This window comes from Coffea arabica, chromosome 8c (genome assembly GCF_036785885.1).
Source record: "Coffea arabica cultivar ET-39 chromosome 8c, Coffea Arabica ET-39 HiFi, whole genome shotgun sequence".
Taxonomy (NCBI): domain Eukaryota; kingdom Viridiplantae; phylum Streptophyta; class Magnoliopsida; order Gentianales; family Rubiaceae; genus Coffea; species Coffea arabica.
Genome location: NC_092325.1, coordinates 33,404,245 through 33,432,193, shown reverse-complemented (window position 1 = coordinate 33,432,193; position 27,949 = coordinate 33,404,245). Strand labels below are relative to the sequence as shown.

The following is a 27,949-nucleotide window of genomic DNA, read 5'->3' as shown; positions in this document are numbered from 1 at the left end:
AAAAAACTCTGGGAGCACATTTAATATTATATTAAAATTGTATAAGTATTATAGGAATTTAAAGGGGGCAGTGGGGGCCAGTGCCCCTACCTTAAATCCGCCCGTGTTTGACACGTATGCTCCTGTTGCAAGAATTACTTCTACAAGAGTGTTGTTTATTTTGGCATCCATATATGATTTATACATTTATCAAATGGATGTTAAAACAACATTTTTAAATAGAGATCTAGATGAGAAAATGTATATGGAGCAACCCGAAGGGTTTGTACTTCCTGGAAATGAAAAGAAAGTTTGCAAATTAGTTAAATTCTTGTATCGTTTAAATCAAGCTCCAAAACAGTGGCATGATAAATTTGATAAAGTAATTTTACCAAATGGCTTTAAACACAATGAAGTAGATAAATGTATTTATTCTAAATTTACCAAAGACTATGGTGTAATAATATGTCTCTATGTGGATGATATGTTAATCATAGGGACTAACATGCAAGGTGTAAATGAAACTAAGAAGTACTTAATCTCCCAATTTAAAATGAAATATATGGGAGAAGTTGATACCATCTTAGGAATCAAAATTAAGAAATATAGTGGGGGTTATGCTCTATGTCAATCTCATTATATTGACAAGATTCTATCCAAATCTAATCATTTGGGAATAAAAGAAGCTAATACCCCATTTGATGTTTCTAATAAACTAGTGAAAAATTCGAGAAGATCTATTAGTCAATTAGACTATGCTAGTGCAATTGGTAGTTTGATGTATACTATGCATTGTACTAGACCTAATATTGTATTTACTATTTGCAAACTTTTTAGGTTTACTCATAATCCTAGTATTGACCATTGGAGAGCAATTGGACAAGTACTAGTACCTTAAAAAGACAAAGCTTGTTGGATTATATTATAACAAGTTTCCTTCGGTACTTGAAGGCTACTGTGATGCTAGTTGGATAATTAGTATAAATGATAATAAATCAACATCTGATTGGAATTTTAAACTAAGCGGAGAAGCTATCTCGTGAGTTTCTAAGAAACAGACGTGTATTACTCATTCGACTATGGAGTCTGAATTTATTGCATTAGCAATAGCAGGTAAAGAGGCAGAATGGCTAAAAAATTTATTGCTAGATATAGAGTTCTGGCCACAACCGATGTTAGCCATCTCTTTGCACTGTGATAGTGAAGCAGCTATGTCTAAGACATTTAGCAAGATTTATAAAGGTAAATCTAGACATATTGCTTTTAGACATGAATATGCAAGACAATTAATTTCTGATGGAATTATAACAGATGTCTATGTCAAATCTGGTAATAATCTTGCTAATCCTTTAACTAAAGGACTCTTAAGAGATATGATCAAAAGCACTACCAGTGCTATAGGTCTGAGACCATTCTAAAATTGTCAAGAAATGATAGTAACCGAACCTTTCTTATTGCTAAGCAATTCTAAAAGTTTAATCGGTAACAACAAATTATTGTTTGACAGTTAGCAAGTATCGGTAACTAGACGAGTACTTAAGAGAATGGGAGGTTGAATAATAATTATTATTCTTAATGGAGTATATATGTTTGGTAGAATAACAAAGAAGTATAATCAAAGATTTCAAAGTAGACTTTACCCATATGAACTCAAGAGGTGGTGCTGCTTCTATGAAAAGTTTGGACTAAAACTTTTGTAAGAGTTCATGAATCACGAAGTAGCACAAGGCCATAATACGGTGCTAAAGCTCACGGTGAACGTTTTACGAGAAATAAGTAAGATTTATATGTATAGTTATTTCCAATCTTGTTATATAGAAATTGTGGTTTAAATTTTATAATTACCATCAATTTCAACAAGATTTTGAAATAATTATACTAATAATAGGTTTAAATCGAAAGACACCTATTTATCCGTAAATCTTAGAATGTTTTGATTTTTATTCATCACTAACTAAGTGGAGGATTGTTGGAAATAGTTAGTGATGAGTCCCACATTGAAAGTGTGTGAAGAGTGGAAGAGATTTATTATCAAGTGCACACCTATTCAAATAAATTTGGATGGTAGGAAATTTTGGAGGGAAATTTCAAAATTGCATATACATTTGTTATATTGACTATTGAATTAGAATATAAATTTAATGTCAAAAGATTGGCACTTCGCACTTGGGTCTTAAGAATCGTAATTAATTTTAATTAATTTTGTTTTAATATTTCTTCTTAACTAAACGATTTTTCTTTTAGGGGTTGTGTCTAAAAATACAACTCTTGAATGACCGTTAAGTATCCTTTCGTTTTAAAAGGTGCCAACTCATGAAAAAATATGTTTCCAAAGGACATGACTTTTTTTTGGGGTATTTGAACATTATAAATAGGAATGTCCAGATATCAGAAAACTCACTATTACTTCTAGTTCATTATTCTTCTACTTCTTTCAAAATGATATTATCTAAAATTTCTTGGGAGAATTTCTGTATACTACTGTGTGAAAATTTTTGTTGGCTTTGTTATTTCTGAAGGGAATTGTCGTAAACCCAGTAGTAGAATAATGGGGCAAATTTCTTTAAGAAAATTAAATCTTCGTGCCAAAGCCATTTTCTATAGTTGTAGTTATTACACCTTGTGGTCTAATTTAAGCCACATCACGCTTTCTATTGCTGAATTCCAATTCTAAACGGCTCCTTGGCGAATTCCTCAGACCATGGCTGCTTTCAAAAAAAAAATCTATTAAATATTTCTCGTGGCACAACGGGTATAGACGGACACACGCACTCTAAGGAGCTTTGATGGATTTTTTTAAAGGAGATATATTCTAAAGAATTCACCAAATTCCAATCCTTCTGACTGGTAAATTCCAATCAGAATTAAAGAGTATTCCTCATCTTCCATCATCGCCAAAATTTCTATCGTGTTTCAAAACTTCAGATCTGACTTCTTCATCGACCAAGGCCTTCATTTACTGCCCAAATGAGCTCTCCATTCATGAACCCTCTGGCTTTACTGCCTCCCATCTCTTCCTTCTTAAACAGTTCCTTCGCCTCCTACTTTTTTGCCCACACACAACCAAATTCATTGATCTCCCCAAACACCTTTTTCATCACAACAATCAGGAATCATCTCTCTTCTCTTCTTCCATTTCGACAACCCTACCTTCTGCCTTTGTTCTTTGTCTCATTTCTGCAACTCCTCCTCCGGCAATCCTTGCTCTGTTATTCTTTTTTTTTTTTACATCAAGATATATATTGGTTTTTTTGTGTAAATTCGTTAGTATAGTGGGCTAATTTTTTATTTTTTTCAAGCTACCATCTTTGCTTGATTCTCATTAACATTTTGTGATTGAAACTAGGGGGTAAATAGTGGTTTTATTTTTACTAGTGCTTGACGCACACTCTAATGTGTGTGTAACTAACAAAAAAAAAATATTTATCACAATTTTCTATTTAAAAAAATTTTATGAATTTTATCGATCAAATTTATTAAAATGTAGATAATCATATATGAAATAAATATTCTAGAAGTATAGAAGATTCTCGAATTAACATAAGAAAGTTGTAACTAGTTGATAATTGAATAGATAATTATCTATTGATTCAAATAACTATCTGTTGTTGAAACAAATTTGCCCTTATAATTGAGGTATATTATAAATTTTAAAGAATGACACCGTTTATTACACCACACACTAACACTCTCCCTTTATATATTGTATAGACTAGTAAGGGTTGGCTGTTGTACGTCCACCTTGTAGCGTTTAAGGTTAGCAAAATTTGATGGAATGTTTGTCAGTAGAGTGTCATATGTGAAAGTATACATAGAGTATATATATTACTAAAATGGAGAGTAATTCAATTATCAGTATTTAAATTTGAACAAATGAACTTTTTCATTGTTTTGTCAATTTTCTTTTGAGTCATTAATACATTAATATTTAGTAATGCTAACTGAAATTACCACCAAGTATAGCATGCAAATTTGATGAGAAAAATATATATGTCTTTATTACATTTCATTAAGATGCTTTTTTTTCCTCTTTTAATGATAGCTTTCAAATATACATTTTTTTTGCTGGATTTGTTATTGCCTACATTTTTCATTTAACAAATTTAATTCACTGTACAAATTAATAATATACTTATATACTTTTTGTTTTAAAATTATATGTATAATTTATTCAACAAATATACGTAGAGAAATTGAAAAATAGTAGGATTAATAATGATTAGCATTTTTTGCAGAAGTTTTTGTGTTTGATAGAGGGACATCCATATATGAATTGGATATATAGCTTATAAGTAAATTTGCTTTTCAAGGCAAAAAAGATTAAATTGAAGTACATTAACATAAAGGATAAACAAATACAAGATAACATAATTAAAACATACGTAGGTAACGAGTCAAAGCAGCTAAGTCGAAATACATTAACACAAACAATAAATAAATACAAGATAATTAAATTAAAACACAAGTAGTTCAGTTATGAAGCACATAAGCATTATATTGTTGGAAACTAATTTTATGCATAACCGTTGTGAAGATTCATTTAAGTCTGCTGGCCAATTAAGACTTGTCAAGCTTCACAGCTTGTGACAATGGAAAATGTTGTTCCTTTGATTACTTTTTCTCTTGGAGTTGCTTTCTTAACAAAGCACGGGAGTCTCTTTCTTTGGAATATATTAAGTGGCAATGTTAGTTCAATCGTATAACTTTAAATGACAATAAAAACATGAATAAACATGAAGTCAAATGTTAGTAAATATTTGAACATGAACCAATCAAAATAAAATTGACATGGAAAAATGTACATTGCATTAAGCAAAAATAATAATCTTATTCTTTATAATAGGATAGAATAAATTTTAAATAATCTTTTGCTTTACATTAAATTTAAATGATAACTTATTTTCGCAAAGATAATTTTAAATGATAAGGTTGAAAACTCATATAGAAATAATTAAATCTTAAGTTAATTTGTCAAATATAAGTTGAAATGTTAATGTAAATAATAATAAATGTAAATTCTAATTGAATTATAAATGTTCAAGATATAGAGATTGAAAATTCTACTCAAAATAATTCAACCTTATAAAGAAATGGTAAATGCAATATAATTTGGGTCATTGAGCACATTTAAAGCAATGCAAGTCCATAGAGAAAGTAAAAGAGAAAGCTGAAAATTCAAACAATAAAAATATGAATAAAAGTAAATTCAAACGTTACTATATATTTGAACATGAACAAATTAAAATAAAATTGACATAGAAAAATGTACATTGCATTGAGCAGAAACAATAATCTTGTTCTTTATTATAGGATAGAATAAATTTTAAAAAATCTTTTACATTACATTGACTTTAAATGATAACTTATTTTGAAAATTATAAATTTAAATGATAAGATTGAAAACTCAAATAGAAATAATTAAATCTTAAGTTAATTTGTCAAATATAAGTTGAAATGTTAATTTAAATAGAAATAAATATAAATTCTAATTGAATTATATTTGTTCAAAATGTAGAGATTGAAAAGTCTACTCAAAATAATTCAACCTTATAAAGAAATGGTAAATGCAATCTAATTTGGGTTATTGAGCACATTTAAAGCAATGCCAAATTCATAAAGAAAGAAAAACGGAAAGCTCAAAATTCACACAAAGTGCCACGTTTTAGCAAAGGGGTCTGCTACAGTAACTATAGCCTTTTGTTCATCTTATAGTAAGATAAGAGTTAATAAATAATAGAGATAAAGATAAATTTGAAAGTTTTACTTTTATATATTGTATAGATAAGAATTAATGGATAATAGAAATGAAGGTAAATTTGGAAACACGCAAAGTTATCACCAAATTAACCACTTACAAAGGCTTTATTATTGTATAAATGATTATTATTTTTCGAGTAAGTGAAATTTGTTAGTTTTCGCTTTTCACAGCTGTAATGATCGAACCAAGTGAAAGAGATAAGCAGTGTAAAGATCACAAACGTAACAATAAATAAATAAAAAGGAAAGAATTGCAAACCAATTAACTACCCAACTCCTCTTGAGCTTGTAGATTAATTCAAATAAGTTTCTTCAAATTGATGAATTACAATCACTTTTGTGTACAAAGGAAGGTTCACTTCCTCCTTGCCCCGAACTCCACTCGGTCAAGTCAGGAAGTTTTACTATTCCCCAGGACAACCCTCACAGAGCTACACTCATGAAGTATTCACTCACAAATGAAAAGTTTACAATGAGTCTCACATCACTAAGACTACAAATTTTCTTTGAAAAGTATTTTCTCACTAAAATCACTCTAGATCTTTTGTATCTTCAGTGTGCAAAAGTTGTTTGATGTATCTAACCAACCACTATTTATATAGAACCAAAAAAGTGCCGCATTAATGCTTCGAACGGATAAAAAGTAGTTGAAGAGTCAACTAGCCATTGGAGTATCGGACGTCCGGTACTCCTATTTTTTGCGTCCGACAGCAGGCAGTGAGTTTGAGAAATTTTCTTCAATTCTATCGGACGTCCGGTGCAAGCTCTTTATGCGTCCGACAGCAAACAAAGAGATTTGAGAAATCATCTTGTTTCTATCGGACGTCCGGTGGAGACATATTCAGCGTCCGATGGTTTCGTCGACTTCGAAGAATCCTATCGGATGTCCGAAGCATGCGTCCGAAGTTGTGCAATGATTATCGGACGTCCGGTACTATCATCACAAGCGTCCGACAGCTTTCAGCAACCTTTGTCTTCTTTCAATTGCACTTGTTCATGGAATCAAATAACTTCATAATTGAAAGTATATCTTGAAGAAATATTAGTATTATCTATTGTTTTGTAAATATCAAAAGTTAGGGACCAAGATCAACATTCTCCCCCTTTTTGATGATGACAAAACAATGGATAAAAAAAGGAAAAAGATTGAGCATATGAGCATAAGCTCCCCCTCACTCATTGCATCCAAATTTATAATCTCAGAATAACTCCCCCTTACACGTAGCATCCATTTCTCCCCTTATTTGTCATCATAAGATGGGAGTAAAAACCTGCTACCAAAATTCAGCAACAATAACAGAGAATCCAATATTCCAAATAAAAACAGAGAAATGACAGCAATCACTAACATATCACAGCAAATCATCATGAGATCAGCATTATTCCTTTTTTTTTTTCCTTTTGACATCAAACAAATTTAGTAAAAATCAAGAAAAACTCAGATCAAACCATCAGAAACATCAAAAGAGAATTACAAAAAAGCATTATAAACAAGAATCTCATCAATCTTACCAATATCTCTTACTTGTTAGAGTTAGTATCATGTCTAACTATCCACATGCATTTCATGTCTTTTTCATATTTTTTCTCACATAACAATCACTTTTCATGTGACCTTTTAGACAAAAAAAGTTATACATAATCAAGGAGTTATTTATATGAACAGGTTTAATAAATCTTATTTGTTTTCTATTATAAGCAGTAAATTCGCTTGAATTAGAATTCAACATATTCTTTTGAAAACAGACTTGTTTCTTGTGTTTAAACAATTCATTTAGACCATTCATTCTTCTTTTCAAATCACCTTGTTCCTTTTTGAACAATTCACAAAACTTTGTTTTCTATCAAGCTCGAAGTGTAAAGCAGTCTCACTCTTTTTGAAGTAATCATTTTCAGTTTTTAATTTATTATTTTATTGAAAAAGATTTGCATTATCTCGAAATAAAATACTAATTTTCTGTTTTAACTCCTTGTTTCTAACATAGGATTCTTTCAAACTATCATGCAATTTTATAATGAAAGATTCAATATCATCATCAGTTTCATCATCACTTTCAAATTGAGAGTTACAAGTTGTTACCTCATCATCTCTAATGGCCATGAAAATCAATTGAGCAGATTCTTCTTCCTCTTCAATTTCATCATCGAAGTTGCATTCATTCCATGTGAACTAGAAGTTGTTGAATCTGAATTTTCTTTCATCTTTTCTCTTCTTCATTGGACACTTACTTGCATAGTGTCCAGGTTGGCTGCATTTAAAGCACTTATCAGTTTATTTTTTGTTGAATTCTGACTTTCCTTTATTTCTTAAGTTGTTGAACTGATTTGAGAATGAATTGGTGTTTCCTCCTTTTCTGAACCTTCGTTTGCTGAGGATTCTCTTGAAATTTTTTGCGATGAGAGTTAGATCATTACCATCAGTTTCCGTATCTTCTTCATCTAGAAAGGCAGAATCATCCACATTTTGAGATGCCTTTAAAGTAATGTTCCTTCTTACTTTCGCATCCTCTTTTTTTTGTACTTTGGATTTAAGTTTCAGTTCATAAGAGGTTAGAGAATTAATAAGAGATTCAATAGGCATAATATTCAAATCTTTAGCCTCCTCAATAGCAGTCACTTTATTTTCCCAATCTTTAGACAGAGCATTCAAGATTTTTTTGTTTTTCTCTCCTAAGGTATATTCTTTTTCCAGAACCTCTAAATCTTTAATAAGATCATTGAATCTGCAATATATTTGATCAATATTTTCATGAGATTCCATCTTAAATGACTTATATTTGGTAATCAGGATAGATTTTTTCTGTTCTCTAACATTCTCACTACCTTCATGAAATTCTTTCAGTTTGTCCCAAATTTTTTTAGCAGACTTGCAACCCTTGATTCTAATAGATTCATTTGAATCTAAAGTACAATATAACACATTCATGACTTTTGCATTTAAGGTGAGATGAGCTCTATCCACAGTAGTCAGTTCACTTCTTATTTTTGGTCTAGATCTATGAGTATTTTCATCTATAACAGAGGCATCATATGGACCTTCACTAATAATAAATCACAATTCAATATCAATTGATTGCAAAAAAATAATCATTCTTTCTTTCCAACTCACATAATATGACCCGTTAAACATAGGTGGTCTAATGACAGAATGTCCTCCAAAAAATATGGCATTATTGGTTGTCATATTTACTCCTAAACTGATTGAAGTTAATCTCAAGAAAACCAAACTCTGATATCAATTGTAATGATCGAAGACAACCAACTGAAAGAGATAAGCAGTGTAAAGATCACAAACATAATAATAAATAAATAAAAAGAAAAGAATTGCAAACCAATTAACTACCCAACTCCTCTTGAGCTTGTAGATTAATTCAAATAAGCTTCTTCAAGTTGATGAATTACAATTACTCTTGTGTACAAAGGAAGATTCACTTCCTCCTTACCCCGAACTCCACTCGGTCAAGTCAGAAAGTTTTACTATCCCTCAGGACAATTCTTACAGAGCTACACTCATGAAGTATTCACTCACAAATGAAAAGCTTACAATGAATCTCATACCACTGAGACTACAAATCTTCTTTGAAGAGTATTTTCTCACTAAAATCACTCTAGATCTTTGTATTTTCAGTGTGCAAAAGTTGTTTGATGTATCTGACCAACCACTATTTATATAGGACAAAAAAAGTACCTCATTGATGTTTCGAACGGATAGAAAGTAGTTGAAGAGTCAACTAGCCGTTGGAGTATCGGACGTCCGGTACTCCTGTTTTTTGTGTCCGACAGCAGGCAGTGAATTTGAGAAATTTTCTTCAATTCTATCGGACGTCTGGTGCAAGCTCTTTGTGCGTCCGACAGCAAACAAAGAGACTTGAGAAATCATCTTGTTTCTATCGGACGTCCGGTGGAGACATATTCAGCGTCCGATGGTTTCGTCAACTTCGAAGGATCCTATCGGACGTCCGAAGTATGCGCCCGAAGTTGTGCAATGATTATCGGACGTCCGGTACTGTCATCACAAGCGTTCGACAGCTTTCAGCAACCTTTGTTTTCTTTCAATTGCACTTGTTCATAGAATCAAATAACTTCATAACCGAAAGTATATCTTGAAGAAATATTAGTATTATCCATTGTTTTGTAAATATCAAAAGTTAGGGACCAAGGTCAACAACAGCAACTTCCATTCTTGCTTTTCCAGTGATGTTGAAAATAGTTCAATTTTTCGGAGCTTGGCCACCAATCACCAGAGCTGTTAAATGCTGGTCAAATCATTAGAGGAATGCCCAAAAAAAGGCTTTAATAGAACTTGTTACACTAATATGAGAGGAGCTTACAGTCCATGGGTCCCAAAACTTGATTGTGAAAATAGCCGTAGTTTTAATGACAGAGGTGCCTAGATTAAATAAATATTCAGCACTTCGCTATGATGGTGAGACCATGATATGGGACATGAGCTTGGGAGCCTAGAGTTGGAACAATTTTAATCATGGTTAGCTTTTATGAGGGAGGAAGACAAATTTGGACAAAGAATTATGATTGATGATGTGGCTTAATGTAGACGAAGCAGTCTACATGTGAGATTGTAGATCAAGTCTACACAAGTTTTTGCACAATTGTAAATAGGTGCGACTCATCTGTGCTTTTTTTTCTAATAGATTTAATTCAAAACCTTCAATTTACAATTTTTCTTTATCATCCAATCCAATCCTCTTTTTTTTTATAAAGGATTTGAACTCAAAATTTTCTACTTACAACTCTTCGTTAACTTATCACCCAGTCTAACTTTCCCTCGATATGACTCAATGATTTTCATACGTAAGTTGTAACTAATCGATCAAATAATTGAAAAATATTCTACCACTACCAAGTGAATAACATGCTCATAAATGCATAGGGTTAATAAGAAAAACCTACTTTAAGCGACATAGGACTTGTACGATAGACACAAATTAAAAGATGCCAAATTTTTCATTTTTAGGAGTTCCATCTCTGAATTTATCGCATAGATATATTGTTCTTTTAGAGTCACTTTTTGTTCATGAACTCAGTGTATAATATACTTTATCCCCTTAAACTTTGGGGATGGTTACACTTGACCACCTTGAGCTTTAAAAATATGAGTATTATTCAATGCTAGTCGATATTGAAAATCTTAACATTGATTAAAAACATTTGAGATTATGAAAAAATTGTCCTTTTGTTGTCGAAATTATTTATAATTTATAATTATTGCCTTTTTCCCAAAAAGAGTGAAATTTGATTTAATCTCTATTTTTCTACTTTTTCCCCTTTTTTCTTAAAGATGATCAATAGTCGTTCCCTATTTACCCTTTCAATGACTAGAGTGTTGACCTATTGGTCATAGGTGAAGCATCATTCTAACTAAATTTACTTCATTGTCCTATTTTTCTCTTTGGTTAAGTATTTAATATTTTACCAATTTAACAACCAAGAATAATAATATATAACTATTTTTTAAGGAATAACAAGTTTAATATTACCTTATCTTTCGAAAATTTTGCTAACTAAATTTAATGTTATTTTTTCCAGTAGGGAAAGGGTAGAATTTTAAAAGCACGGGAGAAGAGGGATTTGAAGCAATTTATTATTATTACATTGTTATTATACATATTATTTGATTTAAAGTCCAATAAATTTAACAAGTTATCTATTAAAGTGAACACTAATACAATAGGAAAAGTTTTAAAGATAATAGTAAATAAAATGTAAACCTTGTTTTTTCCTCGCGGATAAAGTCTATATTTTTAAAATTAAAAGTAGTAAAGTGTGATTATCCCAAGGTCTAGAGAGGCAAGTTGTTACCTGTAAACAATTCTACAATTCTTATAATGGATCTATAGAATTACATTGCAAAAAAAAAATTCGAATTTAAATCTTTTGTAGAGATACCTATTTTCTAGGAGAGACGGTTAAAATATTGTGACAGTGACGTTTTGATACCGATACCACGAAGACCATAAAAAAATAGTCTAAAGAAGCAAGCCACTTCCTCTTCACCTAACCTTCCCTTTAAAAGCATCTTTATTTTCTATTGTTCCCCTGTAGTCTGTGTTTTGAATGTATTAATACTCCAAGCGATAGTCTAAACTATTAGGACTAATTCATTTAACCAATTGGTTATCTACTTAGCTTCCCAATTTTTATTCCGAAGGTTGTATTTTTTTTTTCGGAGACGATAACTGTTGTATAATCTAATCTATCCTACACTAAGGGGGAGAGGGCGGATCTAAGGAGGCCTAGGAATAATTCGGAGAGGACTAAACTACCATCGGACCAAACGGGTGCACAACACACCCGCCTGGATTTTTTGAAACAAACCACTTTAAATGTGGTATCCCACCCAAGTTAGGTGGTGGCCACCAGCGGCTGGTGGTTTATTCCGAAGGTTGTCTGGTGGGTTCAAATTTTAATGACCTTCTATAATCTCTATTTTCTCTTCTAAGTTTAAAAACAAGGCATATCAACCTTTTTCTTAACAATTTTGGTTAAGTATTTAATATTTGACAATTTGACATACAAAGGTAACAGTAATGCAATAAAAACTATTTTTAAAGAATACAAGTTTAATATTAGTTGATTTAATTGAAAATTTTGCTATCTCATTTTGTTGTTATTACTTTGTTATTATCCTTATTGTCTAATTCGAAGTCTAATAAGTTGAACAAAGTGTATATTAAAGTGACCGTTAATCCAATAGGAAAAATTTTAAGGATAATAAACAAAAATGAAAACATTTGCTTTTTACTTTTCATCAGTTGGATATTTTTGTATAGAAGATAGCATGGAGGAAAATGTATGTTTTTTAGCAATAGAAAGGAAATAATATTAAGTTATAAATAATCATATATGTTGGTTCAAGACCAAAATAAATCGTATAAGTAACAATAATTTTTCTAATGAAATTTAACAAAAATTCATACCTCAATATTGCATTAAAAATGCGAATAATTTGTACCATAAAAATGTTGATTTGGCATGGGTTGAAGTGTGGACTAGGTCGCTCTCTTTAAGACGATTCGCGCCCCTACGGAGTATCTTCCGGTGTAGTAGGTCTCAACACGTCGCCTCCAGGATACAACAGCCCAGCCTTTTGTACACTATAGTCTACTCTAATCTACACTATTGGAGCAAGACAGAAACCTCACACTAACACTGTTCTTTTGCCCTATAAACTCTTATAGTAGTGGAGGAAAAATAGAAGGTAGTATAGAGATAGCAAAGTATATATTTGGTTTGATTGATAAATGCCTTATATATAGGCTAAAATTAGGAATATTCCAACATTAATAGGAATTAACACCTCATATTTCAGTTACAAATTGAAAAGTCTAGATTCATTGTATAACGGTAAAAAATTACTAAAAGAATACATAAAACTTAATCATTACATAAGTTACAAATGCAAGACATAAATCCCATAAGTTGCACATTTAAATGTTTCAATTTGTGATTGAAAATTTATTTAAAGAATTTGTAATTTATTTAATTTGAATTCAAAATAAATATGTGATATTTTTTATTAAAATATCCAACAATATATTAAGAGGCAACAACGTCATTGCGCTCACTTTCTATGCATTTCTAACTTTGACTAGTTTTCATGGGGTGTAAAATGTATATTTTGAAGACTGAGAATGGCAAAGTGCGATCATCCCCAAAATCTAGATGAGCAAAGTGTTAACCTTAACCAAATCTATAACTTTTATAACGGACCTATAGAACTAAATTACAAAATAAAGAAGAGGAATTCAACTTAAAATCTTTTTTTGGAGATACCTTTTTTCCAGGAGAGACAGATAAATATTCCGACATAGCGACTTTTTGGTACCAATAGAAACAAAAGAAAAAAGAGGAAGAAAATGTAAACATATATGTTTCTTCCACTTCACCAAATCTGACATAGGTGGATGTCTACCACGATAAAGTAATCGACAATTCAAAACGCTCCATGCTTTATAACCATAATTAAGAAACAGATTGTCAATGGAGTTCTGACGTTTCCGGCTTAGGTTTTGTGATACAAAGGACTTTTATTGTAGTCAATTTTTTTGCCAACAGCCTCTTGGGCAGTTGATACCATCAAGACATTTTATGTCTTGGTGCCATTGACGTCCCATCTTGCCAGTTAATTGTGGTTGTCACTTTCGATTATTTTCCTTAGACAGAGTTTCCGTCAGCTTCTCTTTCCCTTAGATTAGGCTAGAGTCAGTTATACAAATATTATTGTTGCGACAAAAAAAAAAGTAGTCAATTTCTTTCTTTTTCATTTTTTTTGAAAGAACACAGGAATTTTAATAGAAGATATTTTAACACAGTTTAATAAAGGACGCTAAAATTAATGGTCCAATTACACTAAGCTTCTTGTCATCTTTTTATGACAATTTCAATCATTTTTGTTTTGAACCTCCAAGTTATCATCTTTCTTTCTTTCTTTTTTTGCCAAATATTTTTATTCTCCCTTAAAGAAAGTAAGAATGAAATCGTGATCTTAATAAACAAATTATGCTCTAACATACTAATTCAGGATGGGATTTTCATGAATTAGTAAAAATCAAATGAAATGACGAGCAAATTTGTATATCTAGTAAAAATTGATCCATTTATTTTAAAGTTTCTTTATTCTCTTGATTTTCACTTGTATTGAAAACTTGTAAAATATAGTGTGCAATCATATGACACTTATTAAAATCACTAGTTCTATATGAGAAGAGTGATGAAAGTTAAATGTGTGATTTGATAAGTTGGAAAGAAATTAATGTGTGATAAAGCATAACTTGTAATTAAACCTAGCAAATAGTTTTTAGAAAGTTAATTTGGTTTTAGGCATTTTATGATTTTCCCTGTTCACATATTTTCCCATATCGATTAGCAATTTTGAACACAATCTTTTCACTCGGTTTGTGGGCATTCCCAATTTTCATTTTGAAAGGGATAGAATGAAAAATAGAAGTTTTAAAATTACAACGAAAAGATTAGGGAGAAAAGACAACATAATGGCCCCGTACATCCGGGAATTGAAGTCAAAATTATGAGGTAATTGAATCATTAACAGCTAGTTTGTGAGTTTAGGACAAAAAGGAAAGGATGAAAAAACTTAAATTATGAGAGAAAAGAAGAGAAGAGAAGTAATCTAATGTTGTTTGGGAGTTTTGGAAACAAATGGAATGATTATATATATATATATATATATATATATATATATATCAATAAAATTTCATTCAATAGTTTTGCGAGGATAAAATGGGTAATTTGAAAAAGTTTGTAAGCTTCCATTAGATTTCCTTCATTTTTAGCCTGTTTTGGTCAGAAAAAATTTGGCACTGTAGCAGCGCTTGACATCCTTCAAATCCGATCGCTTACTTTCTTTTCCGTCTCACTTACAAGTCCCAAACTTAGGAAAATCCACCTTTCTCTTCCTTCTTTTCGATTCCTTTGAAATCTAAACTCCCAAACTAGAAAGATAGAGATGGAAGTTGCATGGAATTTTTATATGCCAGGTTAGGAAATATGTGGTTTAGTAGTGTTTTTGGGAAAAATCCACTTTTCGTCCCTAAATTTTGAGTTAGTGACACATTTCATCCCCAAATTTTTAGGCACGATACAGTTAGTACATTAATTAATAATTTATGATCACATTTAATCCAAAAAGGGCAAATTGTTCAATTTGAACGGAGAAGGCTCATGTGTCTAGCACGTGGCCGTTAAGTAAAAATAATTTCTCAGTCAAAATTAATAGCCACATGAGTCTTCTCCATCCAAATTAAATAATTTATTGTTTTTGGACAATGTGGCAAAATATACTAAATGTATTACGCCTAAAAGTTTGCGGATGGAATATGTCCCTAACTCAAAATTTAGGGACAAAAAGTGGATTTTTTCCAATGTTTTTGAACTGCTAGTTAAAATTCTATACATAAGTGAATTATTTGTCAAAATTTATTTACTTACATCATCAACATATTTTTAAATCACCTTTTTATTTTATATATTTCATACCAAAAAAAATACTACAGTAATTTTTTCTAAAAATTATCCCTAATAATCTACTATCCAAAAAGTGCTACAGTATTTTTGAATCATTAGTTAAAATCCTATGCACGTGCTTGCCTTACAATCCTCTGATGAAGAGCAGCCGAATCCTATGAAAACAAATCACTACTGATGGAAGAGCTACAAAACAAGTAGTAGTTGAGATAGGAGGCTACGCGGACTGCAAAGAAAGCATGCAAGAAGATAGTCATTCAACCAATGGAACTCCCCTTTCACCTTCATTTCTTTCTTGCTTTTCCTAGCCTTTGTTTTAAGCCTCATCAAGGGATTGAAGCGATCTAAAACAGCCCAGAAAAACTGCCACCATCTCCATGGAAGCTACCTTTTATTGGAAATATGCATCATCTGATAGGATCCCCACAACATCATGCTCTCAGAAAATTAGCTCAAAAGCACGAAGCTTTGATGCACCTTCAGCCAATGTTTTGAAAATCGGATCGGATCGGCCACTTCGACCGGTTAAACCACGAATCAAGCATGCCTCCGGTCTTGTTCAATTAAAAATCCAAAGAAATTAATTGAATCGGTCAAAACCAATCAATAACCCGTTGAACCGGTAAAAACGAGAGGTTCAACCGGTTTTTATTAAGTATTTATTTTTAAAAAAAATATTTTATTTTTTCAAAATTTTTATACTAAAATAAATAAAAAATTATTAAACCTTTAAACCGAAGTCGAACCGATTGAACCGGATCAAACTGTGAATCGGAAAGTTTTTCGGTTCACTCTCCGGTCCGAGTTTTAAAACATTGCCTTCAGCTGGGTGAAATTTCTGCAATTGTTGTATCATCTCCACATTTGGCAAAGGAGATTATGAAAACACATGATGTTTCCTTTGCGAATCGGGCAAAGTTTCTGTCAGCTAAGATCTTCTGCTATAACTGTTCTGATATTGGTTGCTGTAAGTATGGTGATTACTGGAGACAAATGCGTAAAATATGTATGACGACCCCACCCCCCCTTAGGGCGTACCCCAAAATTTAGCGGATCGTCTGTCCAACTCTCGCTAGAACTCACTCACTCACTTCAAACAAAATACGTTATAACCTCAGGAATAAATGAAATAACAGTTCCAAACTTGGAACATATAAATACATTCATTTCTATCTTAAACGTTCATACAATCCCAAATATAACAAAAGATATGAATTTCAGATACATTCAATCCTAACCGAGCACTAGTGCGAGTACAATCGCAAAATTTTAAAAACTAGACTATGCTAGCCTGTACCAGTCTCACGCCCTAGCCCTGTAAGGAAAACAATTTAACGGAATAGAGTGAGTTAAATCTCAGTGAGGCTCCAAATAGTAAGTTGACCATTATTTAAAAGTACAAGTATCAAAGTAGCAAAGTAGCGACCACAACAAGTTCATAACAATGAGCAATAACACTTTCAGTAGCAAATCTCAAAATGAGCGAGTGTAAAGTTTTTAAAAAGAAATAATAACTCGATAAATAATAATCATTTCAAAATATAAGGTTACGGATGGTTCTCAGAAGTCAAGTTCCGGTTGTTTCACCAGAGCTTGATCAAGTAGTAGTTCACACTCCGTCAACTTTCAAGTAAAGCCACTAGTCCAGTAGAGCACCACTTAGCTACAATCTTCGTCCACCATCCAAACCCCCTAGCGGGCTCAAAATCCTCAATAAATACGGGTGGTAATACTCGAGTATACCTATTAGTCGAGAAGGTATCACTCCACTCGACAAAACAAGAGACCCAGGGTTCGTTACCCAATCGACCAAACCCTTGCCGGTACGACTCAAGTAACTAGCCACAAGGTTTCTGGAATTTCAGAGAGTGCGCACATCATACACAAGTATATCAAGTCAATTGCAACAATAAACAAGTATATATCACATTATGGCAAATGCGATAAAGTAAACCCTTGTCCGACCAAACCAATCAAATATCAAGTATTTAAATCAAGTATCATGTTCAATCATGTACTTGGAAGCACTCACCAAAGATTTAGTGCTTGTCAAACTCACGTTCAGGTACAACTCCTTGATTGGAGTCCAAATCTGCAATAAAATATCATTTAAGATTTTAAAATCCACTAGAGTTTGAAACATAGGAGTTTCGCTTTAAGAAGATTAAGTAAATGAAACTTGTTTAAGTAGTAGCCATATGACTTCTCAAATTCTCAAAAATTCATGCTCGCTCTTTTAGTTTCGATAAAGAAGTGATTCATAGTTTAGAAGTCACACTTGGTATGAAAAATCGAGAAAATCGTATACTTAAGGGTCGCTACTTTCACTTTTTAAAGGGTACAAGTTTCGGCAAAATATTTAGCTTATGTACCTCTTACTAAAGAAAATTCGAATACCATAAATAATCGAAATTCGTCTCAACCTTGAGTCGTTGCTCAAGTCTCAAGTTCACTCGCCTAACCTTTGAGAGAAAATTTGGACAGCATGCCCTTTGTATTCGCTATTTTCTAGCCATTTATGGTTTCATTTTTTTTCCTCAACTCAACCCAAATTCAACACATAAATAAGCTTAACACAACAGCTCTTCAACTAGACTCAATATCATCCAATTACAAGTCAATTCTAACAATAAAACCACCAAGACCAAAGTTGGAAACTAGTTTTAAAGCCAAATAGCTAAGTAACAGGTTTGACATCTTCCGGCATTTCAGTCATAACTGAAACTACGCTTATCGGATTGGGGTAAATTTTATGGTGTTTCAAATTTGAGACAGAGACCTACATTTCCTATGAGTACATCAACACCCAGTTCTAGCATCTTCAAGATCAAAAAGCGAAATCTCAGAGAAAATAGAAAACTGTCGGTTAAACTGGGCATTTGGGTAGTTGGGGGCTTTTTAGTCATTTCACAAGCTACAGTATTTCGATTGAGCTGAAATTGTATTGATAGTTAACTCAATTCCCTACAACTTTCATGTTTTGAGTAAGAACTGATTTGGCCTTTCTCATGGATGAACATGCAGTGCAAAAACAGGGCAGATTCACTATCAGTGCTAGAAATTCACTTCTACTCTACAAATTCATATCCTAGCACAATACTATCAAGTACTATCTCATCAAGACCATCAATTACTAACTCAATACCATCAATTACTAGGTACACAACCATAATCAAGACTAAAAATGTAAACCCTATCTAAACATTCCATAATATCATCCAAAACAAAATACTTAATCATAGTAAACCAAGAACATAAATTTTTATCCCAATTTTAACAAGATTAAGTAAGAGAAAAAGAAAGGCAATCATTATATCTTCCAAAATTTGCTTGTAAGTGAAAAACCCCTCTCTTCCAAAAATTTCACCACACAAAACTTTCCAAACACCAAAAGAGAAGTTTAATCGGTTTAGTTTGGTTAATTTCACTCAAACAAGGATGGATTCAAGGTGGAAGTTGAAATTTCTCTCTTGTTTTTTGCTCTCCTCAAGCTTTGCCAACCAAGAAGAAAATCAAGAAGAAATAAAGCCAAGAGAAAGATAAGAAATTTGTTTAGTCAAAATTGGTTGGATTTTCGCCAAGTATCGCTACAAGATTAAATCTCAAAATGTTCTTTTCTCTCTTTTTTTTTAGTCCAAAATTTCGGCTACTATAAGGAGATATTTAGGGCTGATTTGCTCAATTAATAACAAGGAGATTAAGGTAATAAAGTGGTGTTCAAATGGTGTATTCAATCAATAGCAAACGGTACACGTCGGTTCAAACCGATTTTCCTTAACTCGCCTATACTAGTGTTTTCACTAATGATTCACTAACTTATTATTATCACTTCTAATCACACACTTTCTCTTATCTAAAACTCAGTCATAACCACCGAATTTAATATACACACCTCACCAACTAATCACATTACCAAAATGTACAAAAAACACACCAAAAACCCTAGTATGCACAAAAAACCTTAACTTATGCCCTTTCTTTAGAAAAATCATAACTTGAGTTATAAATGTCAAATATTCATACAACTTGATCTGTTAAAAACTAGACTTAAAACACTAATAGTCTTTAGAAGACACCTCAAAAAAATTCAACTCATCAGTTGGTCCAAATTGAGCCATAAGCTACTATAACATTCCTATGTTTACTTGTGCAGGACAGAATTTTCAGTCAACTTTACCAAATTTCTGGAATGTATAGAGACTGAATCAAACTCTAAATTTTACTCCGTAGGAATCCTTATGAGTCTAGTTTCAAACGCAACAAACGGAACTCAATTCCGACTTTTCTATACGAAGTTATAGCCAATTTTCCAAAGCTGCGCAGAGCCTCCTGTGAAAATTTCTAGATTTTCTAACAACTTGAGATTATGAAACTTTTCTTAAAAAAATTCACTCCCTTGCCCCACATTCAATCATTAAAACAACCAAGAATTAAGGCAAGTAAGTTCAAAGAAGAGTTATAAAGACAAATAAAATTTCGGGGTCTCACAATATGTACCCTGGAATTTCTAAATGCTAAGCATGTCCGATCATTTGGTTCCATGGTTCGCCATCGTGGGTCACGGTCGCGTTGTGGTCTCGATTGTTTCACATTTGTCACGGCATATCGATGAATATCGGGTGATACGCACATTATAACACTTGAAAGTTTCCCAAAATTTTGAAAAAATTACTAAAATTAAAAAATACCAAAAAAGGCATAATTTAAAAAAATATCCGAGTCGACTCCAAGTTGACTCGGATATATCAGCCGATATCATATATCACAGATTCGAATCAGCCAATATCGGTTGAGTCAGAGCGAGTCGTCGCGGATATGATAATATCCGAGATTCGGGGATCGATATTGTATCAGTCCCTTTCATTCCGGTTCCAATTCGACCAATACGTATAGGTATCGGCCGATATGGCGAACTACGTTTGGCTCCATTTGGCAAGACAAGGCTTCTGTTCTTGTTACAACAATTAAGGCTCTGGCTAGTGCTGGAGACCTAATCAATTTAACAGAAAATCTAGCCTCACATACAAGTTCCATGGTTTGCAGAGCAGCATTTGGGAGAGTAAGCAAAGATAATTACGAGGCAGTTTTGCCATTAATCAAGGAATTAACAAGCCTTTCTGGTACTTTCGACATTTCTGATCTGTTTCCATCCCTCAAGATCCTTCATCCTCTACTGTCACTGCAGAGTTTTGGACTGTATAATCGATAAGCATATTGACAATCTAGCAAAGACAGAAACAGCCATAGGTGAATCTGACCAAGAAGATCTAATTGATGTTCTTCTACGAGTTAAAGAAAGCGGTGACCTTCATTTCCCAATTACGAACAGTATCATCAAAGCTGTGATCATAGTAAGATTCTTTCTCGTTTTCACTTCTGATACTCTTCAAATTCTTTTATATTTTATCAAACACGTTGACTTTAAAAATGAAGAACCTAGTATTTAGATTCTAATGCTAGTGAAAGCGTGGAGGAAGAAAATCAAAGCCCTTTTGAGTTTTAATTGCTTTCAACAACTTTAGAATAAAAGGATTGCGAGTTCTAAAGAATGCCAAATGATATATAGTTAACAACTAAGTTTTAGCTTCGTGATTAACTTGCCTGTTTTGTTTGTAACAAAGAATTTTGGCATTGATGCAGGATGTTTTTTCAGGGGGAATAGAAACTTCAACTACAACAGTGGAATGGGCGATGTCCGAGCTGATTAGAAATCCAAGAGTGATGGTCAAGGCACAAAGTGAAATACGGAAAGCCTTCATAGCAAAGAGAACAATTGAAGAAACTGATATTCAAGAATTGAAGTACCTAAAGTCAGTGATCAAAGAAACTTTGAGGCTACACCCTCCAATCCCTATGTTGATTCCAGGAGAGTGTAGGCGGGAAACTGAGATTGATGGGTATATCATTCCCATCAAGACAAGAGTTATAATTAATGCTTGGGCAATTGGAAGAGACCTCGAGTATTGGGATGATCCAGAATGTTTTAGACCAGAGAGATTCGAGAACAGCTCGATTGATTTCAATGGAACTCATTTTGAGTATATCCCTTTTGGTGCAGGAAGGAGAATTTGCTCTGGAATTTCATTTGGTTTAGCAAATGTTGAACTTCCTTTAGCTCTTCTGCTCTACCATTTCGACTGGAAACTCCCAAATGGTCTCAAACCCTGTGATTTAGACGTGACAGAGACTATGGGAGTAACTGCACCAAGAAAAAACCATCTTCACTTGTATGACGCATCACTTGACGCTAGTGCAGAAACATAGAGCATGAGTACTTTTGGTGAATATGTGAGGAGTGGCTTCCAAGTCTGTTGCTATATTCACTCTGCTTTAGGTTAATTTCATAACACTTTGCACTAGTGTTTTAATACCATAGAAAAAAAAAGCATTTGTTAAGCTTTTATAGAATTTCTAAGGTAGAATAGCAGTAGCATGGCAGACGTTCTTCCGATTTTTTCATATTTCCAAATAAGCACAGCGCCTAAATTAACTTAATAGAACAGAACAGGAAGCATCATCGATAGAGCCTCTACAAAAGGAGGCCAAATTCGCTAGTTTGTAAAAGCAAAATGCCCAAAATATGAGCCAAAATAAGGGAACTAAGGACTAAAAGGAGTTTAAAAAAACCCAAAATATAAGCAAAAAAAAATAATTGGATGAAATCTTAAGCACCAATATTCGAAAATAAGAAGAAGGAACAGGAAAATTATTGTTGAAAATAAACGCAGAAGCAGAAAAACAATCCCCAAGAAGGAAAAGTAGCACAAAGCAGTGGGACATAAGAGGAGCTCTGCCTTTTGGCCCCATTTGGATGCATTAGATTTTGGGCAAAAAACCGCTATGGTTCTCAAACTTTCAACTTTATGCATTTTTAGTCCTTTAATTAATAAGTATGTAAATGTAGTTCTCTAATTAATATAAATGTGTAGTTGTAGTCCTTCCATCCAATCTGACTGTTAAGACAGACGGGAAACACATCACACATTGCTCACATAAAATTTATTTTTGGAATAATTACAAAAAACTCCCTAGAGGTTTCTAAAAATTTCACTCAGCTCCCTTGATGTTTGAAAAATTACACCTACTTCCCTTGATTTTATAGTTTTAGTAACAAAACCTTAAAATAATATTGATTTGGTCAAATTTTTAAATGAATTTCCAAAAATACTCTTGTGCAATGAGTTTTAATTTACTTCCCTATACAATTATAAGATTATCTAGTAATATTATAAGAAAAATGTGCCAAATTTTTCATATTCATACCTACTATTAATAAACGGCAATAATAATAATTTTATCATTATGATAGGATACATTTGATGGTATTTTATTATGGATTTAAATTTATAAAATAGAAAAGAAAATGTTAAAATAATTCATTTAGTGTTTATGAATTTTTTAAATAGTTGGATTATCATAATTTAATAGTGATTTCGGACCATTTTCTTTTGATTTATTGTTAATTTTAATACCAAAAAATAGAAATAAAAATCAGCAAAAACATTGGATTGCATATAAAGCTAACTCATTAAAAAATCACTAATTGGACATTTGATTGCAATAGAAACTAGAGATAATAATGATAGTTTTACAGTTTTATTGGCAAAAATTTTTAAAAAAAAGGAATAAGAAGGAAAAGAATACAAAATAATTTTAAAAGTCATTCTAAATATAAACATACCAAACAAGGAAATTTCATTAAATATTCAAGGGTAGTATTGTCATTTTAAATGATAAGGGAGGTATGTGTAATTTTTAAAACATCAAGGGAGCCAAATGAAATTGTTAAAAACCTCAAGGGAGGTTTCTGAAATTATCCCTTTATTTTTTGTATCATTTTTGTATCTTCTTGTCCATCTTAACAGTTAAATTAGACGAAAGGACTATGACTACATATTTTTATTAATTGAAGGACTATATTTATGCACTTATTAGTTAGAGGACTAAAAGTGTGCAAAGTTGAAAGTTTGAGGATCACCGCGATTTTTTGCCCTTAGATTTTTGGATGTTTGTTTTCATCTTGGTAAAAGCTTATGTGTACCAAAATTAATACTGACTTTTATTAACCCTACCAGCCAAATCTAATGAACTAATTGACCAAAAAGTCCAAAGACAAATTGTACACAATACCCACTCAATTAGCATCTTAAAGGGTAGAACAGTAAACTCATACATATACACTCCACCCAATTGAAGCAAATAGCAGGACATGAGGGCAAAATCATACTTCAAGTACATTTGCAGTAGATGTTAGTAGTATGCCATGCCAAAAAAAAAAATAGTCGAAAAGCATCAGATAAAATGACAAAATCAACCCTAGAAGTGGAGATGAAAAGAGGTGAGCAGTGGAAGTGTCACGCTCTCCTTAGATATAGTAGGGATATCCGCTGTTGGTGCAAGCAGAAAGGGCTTGCATCATTTAACTGTGAAATTTCGGGTTCGAAACTCATGAGAATGAAAAAGATAATGTTAGGAGAGCTTCCCTGCAAAGGGCCCAACACGAATTGAATAGAATTAATCGGAGACTGTAAAACGGATGCAATACCTGTGGATTATAAAAAATTAAAAAAAAAATAGGGATATCCAAGGCTATAAACGATGGTCGGGGACACGATGGTGCAACACTCCCAGGGCAGTTTTGTCCATTTTGACAAAATGTGAATTTGTTTCTTTAGGATGTAAATCACTTTCAACATATTGTAAACATAAAATAATTATTTGTAAATCGTACACACAATTTTGAAAACGATGTACACCACATAATCCACAAATTACATTTTTTTTCTTTTTGAGAAAGGTAATCCTCACCATCGACCTTTTTTTTTTTCAAATTGATCTGGCCCAAGCAAACTTTCCTTCTATCGACGGGCCAAGCAATTCTTGCCAAGTCAGCGTAGTACTTCTTTGGACAGAATTCACCATTATGGACTACAATATTAAATTCACATGTGACAGACTGCTGCATATACATGAATTTTGCAAAAGTAAATCTTAAAACCAAGGTTTTGAAATCCAACCCATTTATTTTTTGACTAGAAAATTTATTGGGTCAAGAATTATTTGTTCGATTGTTGGGCCAAAATGATTAATCCATGATGTCACAACTAGGTAATGATTATTAATTATATTTAGTGAATATCTAAATTGTGAAAAGGCTATAAGAAAAATGAAAAAAAAAGGAAGTACAATAAATTAACCTTTTAAAAAGGACATAAAGTATATGTGCTTAGACTTTGATCAAAAGTTGAAAAGAGAAATATACTTATGTGTAATTTGGGGAAGGTAGAGAAAAATGAAAAAAAAAATGTATATAAAAAGACACAAATGCATGAGGTTATTTACCATAAGTTTGTTGAAAATAAGATTGTATTGGAAATTGGTTTGTATTTATATGCATATTATCATTTAATCTGGAAGTTTGACCAAATTTGAAAACTTTGTTCTTAATTCAACTAGTGGCAGCAAACTAGCCGGTTCAACTGAGTCAAGGCAAATTCTAGGTTTGTTGGCTTGATCAAACTGGATAGTAGATTGATGGAACTCTAACCGGTTCAACCATCAAGGTTGAGCTGGTTTAAAACTAGAAGTGGCAAAATGGATTCATATCCACCAATCCATCCATATAAACCAACCTTAAATGGATTTGGATGATCCATATAAATTCAATGGTTTTAAATGGATAACCATTTAAATCCAATTATATTGGTGGATTTAAATGGATTATCCATCTTATCCATATACATCCATTTAACTTAAAAAATAGAAAACACATTTATAAAAATGCGAGATAAAATCTTGTGGGACCATTTATTCTTTTCCTCGTAACTTTCTCATATGTCAAATTAATTTTGTGGGACCACCTATTCTTTTCTTCATAACTTCCTCACATGCCAAGTTGTAAATAACATTAATTGCATTTTATTTGCTTCTAGTTCTTAGGCTTCTTCCATCCTTTTCAAAATTATATTTTAGTCTCTACTCTTTTTTTTTTAATTAAACTCTCACGTAGTAATGATTGCAAACATTTATATTCTTAAGTAAAGAAAAAGCGAGAATGCATCATGCAGTGTCAAAATATTTTTTATTTTTTTAATTCTTTTATTTATAAAAAGAATTTTTCTAACGAGTGTCCCCGCAACATTGGTTAAGATATGTAAATGACACCTTTTTTTTTTCCAAATCCTCATACTTGCAATCCCTCTCCCCTTATCACCCAACCCAACAATCCAAAAAAAAAGACACCTAATTTACTAAGTGATATAAGGTAGGTTGTATATCAATGGTATAATAAGGAGTTTCATATATTTTTAGGTACTACGTGCACATGTGATGAAAATATTTTACTTGTCAAATAACATAAGATTTCTTATTAGAATTCCACTTTTATTCAAGACATCACTCTTGAACAGGAGTGCAAAAAATTAGAAACATAAACTTCTTTTCACTGTAAAGCCGTATTCAATTCATTCAAAAATTATAAAAATGTAGCCAAGTTCTTAATTGTTCATTACTTTACAAAATGATACTTAAAGTAACGACGAAAGGTTAAATTGACCACAGCAGTTAAATTTTCTTGGAACTAAACTAATTTTATGAAGAACCGAAATAGAGTAGTAGTACAAGCATTTGTTATTACCAAAAGATTTTAGGTGATTTAAGAATAGAAATTTGGGGATCTATATTTTCTGGAAAAAAAATATTTGGATCTTAAATTTAGGATTTGGGAGAGTAAATGGATAAATGGATGGATCATGGTTTACACTATCCATTTAAATGACATACATTTAGATCCATTTATTAAATGGTTTTAATTGGATTGGATCAATTTGATCCACTATCCATTTAACTAAAATCATTTATCAACCATTTATCCATTTTGCCACTTCTATTTAAAACCATGCTTAGGATGAATATCGGTTAATCTCTTTATATATATATATATATATATATATATATATATTGGGTAGGGAATCAATTTAGGAGACCCCATTCCTAGTTTACACTTTACAGTAAGCAACCAACACATTTTAAGTTGCTTATAGTAATTTATTCCTGAGAGAGAGACTGCGAGTACTAACTAAACTATTTATTGGAGTAGCACGAATAACCAGTAAAGAAATGATTTGCAATAAGTGAAAAACCCGCCTAACTATGACTTTTCTAATAATATTTTCATTTGTCATTCAATATCATGTAGTTTTTGTTTTGCACTGCTTAGTTGATTACAGTGTAGCAATGCTTGTAGTTTTTATCTAGCTAAACTGTTCTTCCCTTTTATCATCAATGTTGATGAGAAAAACTACATACGCAAAATTGTGACAATAGAAATGCACTGCAAGTCCTCCCAAACCATTTTGGTTGAGAGAGGAGAATTTGTGCAGGGAATTCTTTTGGTTTGGCCAATATTGAGCTTCGTCTGGCTCTTTTGCTTTATCATGTTGACCGGAATCGCCCAAATGGCCTCGACTCCAGCGATCTAGACATGGAGATTCTGTTTGAATCACTGCAATCAAGAACCAACAGTCTTCGACTTTGTTTGGATTGTACTTTTGTAGATTTTTTATAGAAAATATTACTGTAACGATTTAATATACATAAAATAAAAAAATTATTAAAAAATATATTCATAAAAAATATAATAATTATTCTTTAAAAAATTACTGCCCAAACAAACAAGTCCTTAGCTTGCTGACCAATTCCTAAGCTAAGATCCATGTTCAAGCCCTTGAATTGGCAGCAGGCCGCCGTCCAGATATTTTTATATATTTTAGGGGCAGAAAAGTCTTCCTAACCTAGATCTTGGTGAGATATTGCAAGGTGCATGATAGCTATACAACACATATTTAATCTTGCTTCGGCGCTTCTACCGGACCATGTCGACCGGAAGCTCACAAATGGTCACTATGCTCAACGACCAGATGTGGGCCCATTTGTGGGGCTCATGGCAGAATATGCCGTGCAACCAGGTCCAATAGAGCCACCAATTATTGGAAAAACAGTGGGGTCTGTTTGCCACATGATTGTCATGAAGGGCACAAAAAGGCATCTTTTAGTCCAAAAAGGCAATTACGAGTTATATTTATTTTGCCGATACGGTGTAGGACCATTTCTCACGACAATATAATACGTGTCGCGTTTGGTTTAAAATGCAACTCTTACGCGCATCAATCGTCGTGCACCATTATTTCGTAGTTTCTTTTCTTATTATCCG

General features: G+C 32.3%; 1 pseudogene; it reads left to right on the top strand.

Moving 5' to 3' along the window:
* The first annotated feature begins 1,058 nt into the window (after positions 1-1,058).
* LOC113705919 (premnaspirodiene oxygenase-like) lies at positions 1,059-22,002 on the top strand (annotated as a pseudogene).
* The last annotated feature ends 5,947 nt before the right edge of the window (positions 22,003-27,949 follow it).